The following is a 9,236-nucleotide window of genomic DNA, read 5'->3' on the forward strand; positions in this document are numbered from 1 at the left end:
CTATCCAACACCATTGTTACAACAACAACGTGTTCTCATTATTATGAGCACCCTTGTTACATCAATAATGCCCATGGTCAAGAAAATGGAACCATCAATAATACATTAGCTAGTCCAGAGGCCCCACTAGGGATATGTTTGGCATTTATGTTTCAACGGATGCAACTAGGTTTTACCCAAATCTCACATTCAAGAACCATTGCAATGTTATCTTAATTATCAACAATGAAATATAATAGTAGCAACTTTTGTAATTTCCTCTAGGACATATTTCAAAAAGAGTTTCAAACCCTGTGAGTTGTAATCGATCTAATAGATTATTCGATGTGTACAATGGTAAATTACTCGAGATCTCATAAAAGTATAAGAGTACAATTATCTCAATAGTCTCTTACAAATATGGCAAACAACATACATGTATGATAGGACAACAAAAACCTAGTTTGACCCTTCATAGACAAGGTATCATTACACTTTTGCTATTAGACATTTTATGAATGGTTTTGCCATTTTTGATACCTTTATAATGATCAAGAAAAGCACCCTATATATAATGACCATTCCAAGTAATATCGCAAGATCGGCCCACTTCGAGTAACCTAACTCCACTTGTAAGTTGTTCTTCAGGATATATTGACCACTAATGTCGGCGCCCCCGACAACACCTAAATCTTGGAAGACCAAGCCCAAGAATTCATTTTTGTACAATCCTTGAGTTGTATACTTTTGGTAAGATATGTAGTAAGTTGGGTACTTCCATATTGGTTTTGGGAGGTCATTTGGAAGCCTGAAGAAACCAGCGTTTAGCATTAGTAACCCTTGTACTCCAGAACCTGTAATTATACCGAGGAGAAAATCGGGTACAATGGCTGCAACAATCATCATCAAACCCTCAACCAACATTGTGCATGCCCATAGAGTGGCAACAAAGAAGAAGAAGTGTTCTATTCCTCTTTGAAGTCCGGTTAGGTAATAAGCAATTGCAGCAGGTAGTACGGAGATGAGGCCCAAGTATGGAGTTGATGAAAGTGTGTTGGCTATTACAAATTCAATGGCCCCATAGTGTCCACTCCGCTGCTCTTTCTCAAATACCTGCATTTTACAAATTATTATTTAATAGAAATCAACAAAAAAAATTATACTTGTTTTTGAAAGAATAATGATACCTACCTTCATATCCTCGACAAATGATGGAAAACTTCCGATTGCCATCATTGTCATGAAGGTTGATGTAAACATAAGCATAGATGCTCGTGCCTAAAATGGTCAACATAAATTGAGTAGTATGTCAACCTGTTGATACTTACTATTTTCACTTTCTATTTTATAGATTAGAAATCGACTACTCACTTGGATTGATGCATAATTGTGACCAACATTGAAGAAAATGGTCCCAATGGTTAGAAAAAGTGCGATGTTGATAACAAAACGTAACCAATAATATCCTATGTCTCTATGCATGTTAAGCATTGATCTTTTGGTTAGGACAATTGATTTGGTCCAGAACGTTGCTTGCCTTCGTTGAAGTACACGGTCACCCTCCTGAAACAAAAACAATGGAGACGCAAAAGCATATAAGTGAGACATATATAATCTCACAAACTCAACCCAATGCATCAATTTAGTCCATTTAAAGAAGAGACCCGCTTAACTGTTTTCCTTGCTTCCATTTCAGTTCCTAAAATAGCAAGAGAGCCAGAAGAAGCCACTAGAGTCTGGATTACTTTTGCAGCATGTGCCAAATTTACAGTTGATTCTTCCTCGGCTTCCTACACGAACATGATGGATACACCTTTCAATTTCACTCGAGTTAAATTCTCCATACAAAAACACAAAGCCTTGAGAGATCATGTTCATACCTCAAAGTCCGTGTTTATCATCCTTAAGAAGTGATCAGAAGGATTCCTCCTCAATAGGCATGGGAAGCCATTAGCATCAAAGAACTACAAGTTACCCAAATGAGCATGGGTGATTTTGTACACACTGTAGAAATAATCTTTCATGAAAAAAATATAACCTAGCGACACCCCAGACATATCCAAGTGAAAGTATCTTCTGTGTGCACACGTTTATAAATATAGACTAATGCCTATTTTTTAAATATAAATGTGCATAAATGGTTCACAAGCAAAAGTTGTTTTAGAAAAATATAGTAATGGTTATAGAAAAGCATCATTTACATTAGTTAACAAATTTACTGCAAAAAATGTTTAAATTGCAAATCTGAGAAATGTATACAATTTTGATGTTACCGGTGCATGCTGACATTCTACCTCATACGCACACGTTTGAACTCCTACAAACATTGGAATTACTTAGAAAGTCTAGGTTATAAGTAATTGAAAGACTCGGCCTTTCATTATGTTGAAATATTCATATAAGAAGTGTTTATTTTTTTATTGAGGTGGATTCTTTGTCCAACCCTTTAAGCATGATGCCATGGCGAGAATGACAAGGAGATCCAGGTGTGGACCCGGAACTCGATGCCAGGATGTACTTGGAAGTAGCTGTGGGTTGCAAGAGTATACAGGTTCTTGCTACAACCAAAAAGTGAATCAAGGATGGATTGGAACTATAGTTGTGTGTTGTATTCGGGTATCATAGGCAGTTGCAAAACCTCTGATGATATTTTTGTTACCACTAGCTTCTGTCTCAAACGGTTTAGCAAACTGTATGTGATGGGAGTTCTCAACGCTCTTGATGTGGTACTTGTAGTACTTAATTGCATTAGTCAATATTGTACGTGCTTTCAAGTCAGAAGTAAATATTTCAAATGTTTGCTATTTATTTTACAGAGAGACACTGAAGTTGCACTTGCATTTAACAATCGACTGGTATGAAGCTCATTAGGTTTTTTAAGTCGTAAGCTCATTAGTTTTGTATGTGCACTTGTCATGTGTGCTAAAACAACTTTCTTAATAATTGTACTGCTTTGTGTTAATTAGTTTGTTAGACATGTAGGTGTCAAGTTTGAGATTTTACCACCAAAATATCTCGAGATTTTACCACCCGATATTTTTCAAATGCTCGTGGTGCCGCTAGGCTGAACAGCTATGCACACTACAGTCGTGGAGGTTAAAAGTGGAGATGTCTTTTTTCCTAAATTCTGGGCCAAATTTTATTGCTTTTCCACGCGGAGGGGGGTGGGGGGCGCTCAAATTAGTACGGAAATGCTAAAAATCTGACGTCTGATTTTCAGGTGTGGTAAATCGAACATTTTTCATGGAAATTTATATTGACGTGAATATGGCAAATTTAATTTGTAAGCACGGCGATTTCCTGGCAAAAAAAGCGGGGACAGATTTATCATGCTCGTCAGCTAAACTTGTCATTCTTGGCGAACATGATTGGACCCGAATATCAGCTAAATGTTCGATTTGTCATGCCTAAAAATCTAACATTTGCTCGATATTCGGGTCCAATTACTATGGGTCTGTTTGGATCGCACACAGGTTCCGCCTGGCTATTTTTTTTTTGGCGTTGACAGCTGTGAAGGCATCTGTTTGGTTTGGGTTTGATTTTTTGGCTCGCCCTATACGCAGGGGCTCCTCCCATTTAAGTAACCAATTTTTGGGCAATTCACTGGCGGCTGAATTTATCCAAACAGAGCCTATACGCCCCTGTATTTGTGGTTTGGTTTCTCTGTCCTGAGTAATACTGGATATATAAACACTGTGCCATGTGCCTATCACTCGCCCACAGACACATTTGAGGACATTGGTTATGTTGCAATTCAGGCCACAATATTGCACTAGATATGCTTTCACAAACCATAAGTAATACTAACACTAATCCCAGGACCAATATTTTATAGATAAGCTTTCACAACATTGAACTAGATATGTTTTCATAAATCATAAGTAATACTAACACTAGTCGCAGGGTCACCAACCATAAAAAACATTAACCGACTAACCTACACGTACCTCTATTGCCTTGGAAGCTGGCCCAAAATAAACCGCCCTCCCATTGGCCAACAGGCAGAGGCCATGGAAGAGCTCAAACACCTCTGTGCTTGGCTGGTGGATGGCTGCGACGACCGTCGTCCCATTCCTTCTGGCGATCCCAGCAATGCGGCTCATGACGTGGTACGACGCGGCACTATCAAGCCCACTTGTTGGCTCGTCAAGGAAGATGAGCGCCGGTGACGCCAGCAGCTCAATGCAGATGCTCACTCGCTTCCGCTGGCCACCGCTAATGCCCTTGCAAACGCGCCCGCCGATCCGAGTTCCGGCTACCGTGGCGAGTCCCATCTGCCTGATAACATCGTTGGCCAATGACCGCTTGTCAGCCGGCGTCAAGGAGTCCGGCAGCTGAAGCTGAGCCGAGTAGTGCACCGCCTCCGCCACCGTCAACGTCGCCATCAGCACATTTTCTTGTGTCACATACGCCTTCATTTCATGCACGTGATCGGAGGTTGTTAGGGAGTTACACGCAAACGTCGAAGTTTAATTACACCTCTATCAACGTCGGGCATGCGCATATATATATATGTGGAACTTACGGAGGTTGCGGATACAACCTTCTGACGGCAACCATTGATCAAGATGTCTCCCCTCCCTTTCATGTTAGGTCTGAGTCGTCCTGTTTATAAGCATATACATATGTATATGTAGTGCAGATCATAAGTAAAGGAGAAACGTATTGACAAACCAAACATTAACATTGTCCACAATCACTATGGTTTAGCTGAGGAAACAAGTGGCGCCCACAATGTTATGGGAAGAAGACACATAGCGAAATCCAGCAGGAGTACTAGAGAGCGTGTTTCTCGTTCGACAATCATGAGGCCGGGTTGGTTCCCACATCGGAATTTTATTGAACACTATTTATGCATAGAAATGTGGAAGGAAGCGATTATTTCAAAGTGGACTATGAAATATTCATTTATACATCGGATATCTGATCATCTTTCTATATTTACAGAAAATACTTGCATATATAAAACATTATGTGCAAAAGAAAAAACTTGCCAGTTACTTTAGATTTGAACTAACCAAACTAAAGGTTGATGTATTTTGCAATCTGTCTGCAGGCATGTTATTTTAAAGTAATATCACAAAATGCAAGGGTATATACCCACAGACCACAACTGCAAGAAATTAGCTGATAATTAATTAACCAATCTCGTACAATATGTTTTTTCTAAACCCTGGAAATTATGGTTGTCCATATCATATAGATGCAGAGACGGGAAGATGGTGCGATTACTCTTAAAAAAACATTGGTGCATGAGCCATGAGCTATGTGGCATCACCTTGGATGCAACACATCAATTACTCATTTTCACATTGGTGAGCTTATGGTTGCATCGTATTGCACCAATTAACCGATCGTGCTGTAAATTATGGTTGTCCGTATCAATTACCCTTTTTCACATTGGCACTTTTTTTACGTCGACACAAGGGGCGCAGCCGTCCAAGTAGGAGCGTGTTAGCCATGCACTTTTTTTGCCGAAAAATTTAGCCATGCACTTAATAGAAACATGAGATAAGAGCAGAACTATATACTGATATTTATTTTATTGTACAAATTTCTAGTGGTTTTTTTTCTGTATATTTGTGTCAAACAAGTTATAAAGTACCTAGTAGCAAAATCAAACAAAACTAAAGATAGCAACAAGTTTAAGTAGCTAGATGTGTAGAACTTATTTACAAACAAAGAATACTAGCAAAATCAAAAATAAATTACAGCTGGAATACAAAACAAATATTCATATCTTACAAATATATTATAAGTTTTTCTGAACAAAAGATAGAGTGTAACTTTACAGAAGATGGACGTTTCAAGTTATCAGTTTTTTTGTAAGGTAGGAAAGTTATACCAGCCAATGCATCAAGTAGAGTAGTTTTGCCACAGCCCGAAGGACCCATGAGAGCCAGCACTTCGCCAGGGCGCGCGTACCCACTAAGCCCATCAAGGATCACAGCATGGCCCTTTCTCCCATTTATGACCGTCACCGATAGATCCTGCCACTTCAGAAATACCCTGGCAACGCCGGGCTCCACATTGTCCACTACCCCATCGGCCGGCGAAGCCTCCCATGGCTCCGAATTAGAGAGACAACGTGGGAAGAAGATGGGGCTTGACGGCCACGCCGACCAGCCGCGCCATGAAACCATAGCAGTGCTCGACGACGTCGTCGACTGTGGTGGCCTGGTGGGGCTCGGCGTAGGAGCCCATCTCGGCAGTGGTGACGCTGCCATGTATATTCTCTTTGTGTGCTTTTTGTGTTGTTTGAGGTTTCCATGTGTGTCTACCGGCGCCTTATATAGGTCCAAAGTTGAGGGGATGTTAACTGGCTGGTCATATTGCATGAGATGTGTCTTGTTAAAAGCCAGAGACTCTTCCTTTGTAGTACAGCTGGAATAATGAGCACCTTTTGGTTTAGTTAATCAAGAAATAAAGTGTGATGGTGATCTTTGCACCAAGTAGAGTAGTTTTGCCACAGCCCGAAGGACCCATGAGAGCCAGCACTTCGCCAGGGCGCGCGTACCCACTAAGCCCATCAAGGATCACAGCATGGCCCTTTCTCCCATTTATGACCGTCACCGATAGATCCTGCCACTTCAGAAATACCCTGGCAACGCCGGGCTCCACATTGTCCACTACCCCATCGGCCGGCGAAGCCTCCCATGGCTCCGAATTAGAGAGACAACGTGGGAAGAAGATGGGGCTTGACGGCCACGCCGACCAGCCGCGCCATGAAACCATAGCAGTGCTCGACGACGTCGTCGACTGTGGTGGCCTGGTGGGGCTCGGCGTAGGAGCCCATCTCGGCAGTGGTGACGCTGCCATGTATATTCTCTTTGTGTGCTTTTTGTGTTGTTTGAGGTTTCCATGTGTGTCTACCGGCGCCTTATATAGGTCCAAAGTTGAGGGGATGTTAACTGGCTGGTCATATTGCATGAGATGTGTCTTGTTAAAAGCCAGAGACTCTTCCTTTGTAGTACAGCTGGAATAATGAGCACCTTTTGGTTTAGTTAATCAAGAAATAAAGTGTGATGGTGATCTTTGCACCACTAATTAAGGATCGTCTAAAAAAAGAACGGATGTTTCATAGTGACCAGCTTTGAACCCCGAAAAAAAAAACTAGCTTTGAACCTGACATTGACATACCACAACGCCACCTTCTCTCTTCTCTCTACCACACCAGCTAAATGCAAATTTTGGACTGAAAACCACTTGTTTCTATGCTCTCACATTTCAAAACACCTCAAAAAAATAATCTAGAAATCGTCCGTAATTCATTAACTAAGCTAGATTTTCTTTTCGTTTTGGCAGACAGCTTAGAACAAACTCCTTTATTAAGTATGGGCCTGATTGAGGGTCTATGTTGACTAACGTCATGACGTGATAGCACGATATGCGTGTCTGGATTTTCTAATGAGAAACGCTGTTTTGGCAGATAGCTTAGGACACAAACTCCTTTGTTAAGTTGGGTCTGATTGAGGGTCAGGGTTGACTAACATCAAGACGTGATCGCACGATATGGGTGTCTCGATTTTCTAATGAGAAACGCTCGGTGGTTTTAGGCTGAGACAACTTCGACGATCCAACAAGGCTGAGACAACTTTGACGACCCAACAATAACGTTTAGAGATGTAAGTTGTTGTTGTTGTTGTTGTTTTGTGAAGTTGTAAGTTGTTGTTGCTGTGTGCCCCCTGTTATATCAAGAAAAGATGTGAGGTCGATATATATCGTTGGCAGTTGGCAGATCGGTGGCACTGTCATCCTAGCGTGTCTTGCCCTCGCGCAGATTATCTGGTTGGGACGTTGCTGGTGGGAGTATCGTGGTACAAGGCTACCCCATCATTTGATCTTTGCTTCGGAGAAAAAAAAGTCAATTTGGTCATCCCGCCTTGAGGGCTCCGGCACACGAAACGCGTCGGCCAGTGAACTCGCGCGGAAAAATCCCAAAAAAGAGATCTGCCACACGATTCGAACTCAGGATGTTCGTTCCATGTACGACCTCTCTAACCACTGGAGCTAACGGCCTTGCCCGATTTGTTACAGCCTGATATATGTAATAACACTGCCGAAGCGCAAGAGACAGGGGTCCACCACGTAACGATTCGCTAAGGCGACAGGGAGGCGATTGCATGACGATCGCGAACCTGTGCTAGGGTTAGGGTTTCGTGTGCGGGGGTGGTGAAGGTACGGTGGTGGACTGGACGACAACGGCGCTTTCTAGGACACCGACCGGCGAGGTTGATTCTCCTCCAGGGGGCGGAGCCGATGGCGGAGAAGACTTCAGGAAAGACGACGGAAAATCCAGGGAAAATGGCATCTTCCTCGACGGTGGCGGCGGCTACTCCAAAGAGGGCACCTGCTCCACTGGCAGGAACAGGGGGATCGACGAACCTGGCAAAGAAAGGAGCCTCGCCCACGGCCGCGACGGTGGCAGTGGGGGAGAAAGCCACGCCGGTGACGCGCAGATCGGGTGGCACGGCGAGCAGGGATGCATCTAAATCCCCGATCGAAAGCAGGACCCCGGATCCTACGTCGAGTCTTTCGGCTAGATTGGGATGGATGGTATTGTTGGATAAGGAAACGGAAGGCATAGTTTTTGCAGAGGATGAACCAGTGGCCAAAACCCCTAGATGGCTGGCAGTAGGCAAAGTATGCTCCTCGAGACCGCTAGTGAGGAGTGTTTTGGAGAAGACTATGCACAGGGCCCGGGGACTGCACAAAGAAGCAAAATTCAGAGAGCTGGGCTCGAATGTGTTTGAGGTGCAGTTTGGCTGTGAAGGGGATTGGCGCCATTCTATGAACAACGGGCCGTGGCGGTATGATTTTAATGTTTTGATCATGAAGGAGTATGAAGGTGACAAAAGGCCCTCTGAGATGATTTTTGACAGGATAGATGTTTGGGTAAGGGTCACTGATCTGCCACCGGACAAGAGGACAGAAGCTTTTGGGAAGGCCCTGGGTAATTGGCTGGGTGAAGTGGTAGAGTGGATGTGGACAAGGATGGTCGTGCAAGAGGAAACGAGCTAAGGGTTCGGGCAAAAATTTCAGTTTATGAACCGCTAGTCAGAGGTTTCTATCTTAAGACATCACGGGAGGACAAGGCTTGCACCTGGTTCGACTTTCATTACGAGAAAATACCGCACTTCTGTTTTGAGTGTGGAAGATTGGTGCATATAGGGGGGAGATGTGACCCTCCGGTTGACTCATCGCTCCAATGGGGTGAATGGCTCAGAGTCTCATCTGGAAGAAATAGTAATGCAAAG

General features: G+C 43.1%; 1 pseudogene; it reads right to left on the reverse strand.

Annotated features, from left to right (window-relative positions):
- Positions 1 to 468: 468 nt before the first annotated feature.
- LOC123040660 (ABC transporter G family member 1-like) lies at positions 469 to 6,183 on the reverse strand (annotated as a pseudogene).
- Positions 6,184 to 9,236: the final 3,053 nt, after the last annotated feature.

The sequence above is a fragment of the Triticum aestivum genome, chromosome 2B (genome assembly GCF_018294505.1).
Source record: "Triticum aestivum cultivar Chinese Spring chromosome 2B, IWGSC CS RefSeq v2.1, whole genome shotgun sequence".
NCBI classification, from domain to species: Eukaryota; Viridiplantae; Streptophyta; class Magnoliopsida; order Poales; family Poaceae; genus Triticum; species Triticum aestivum.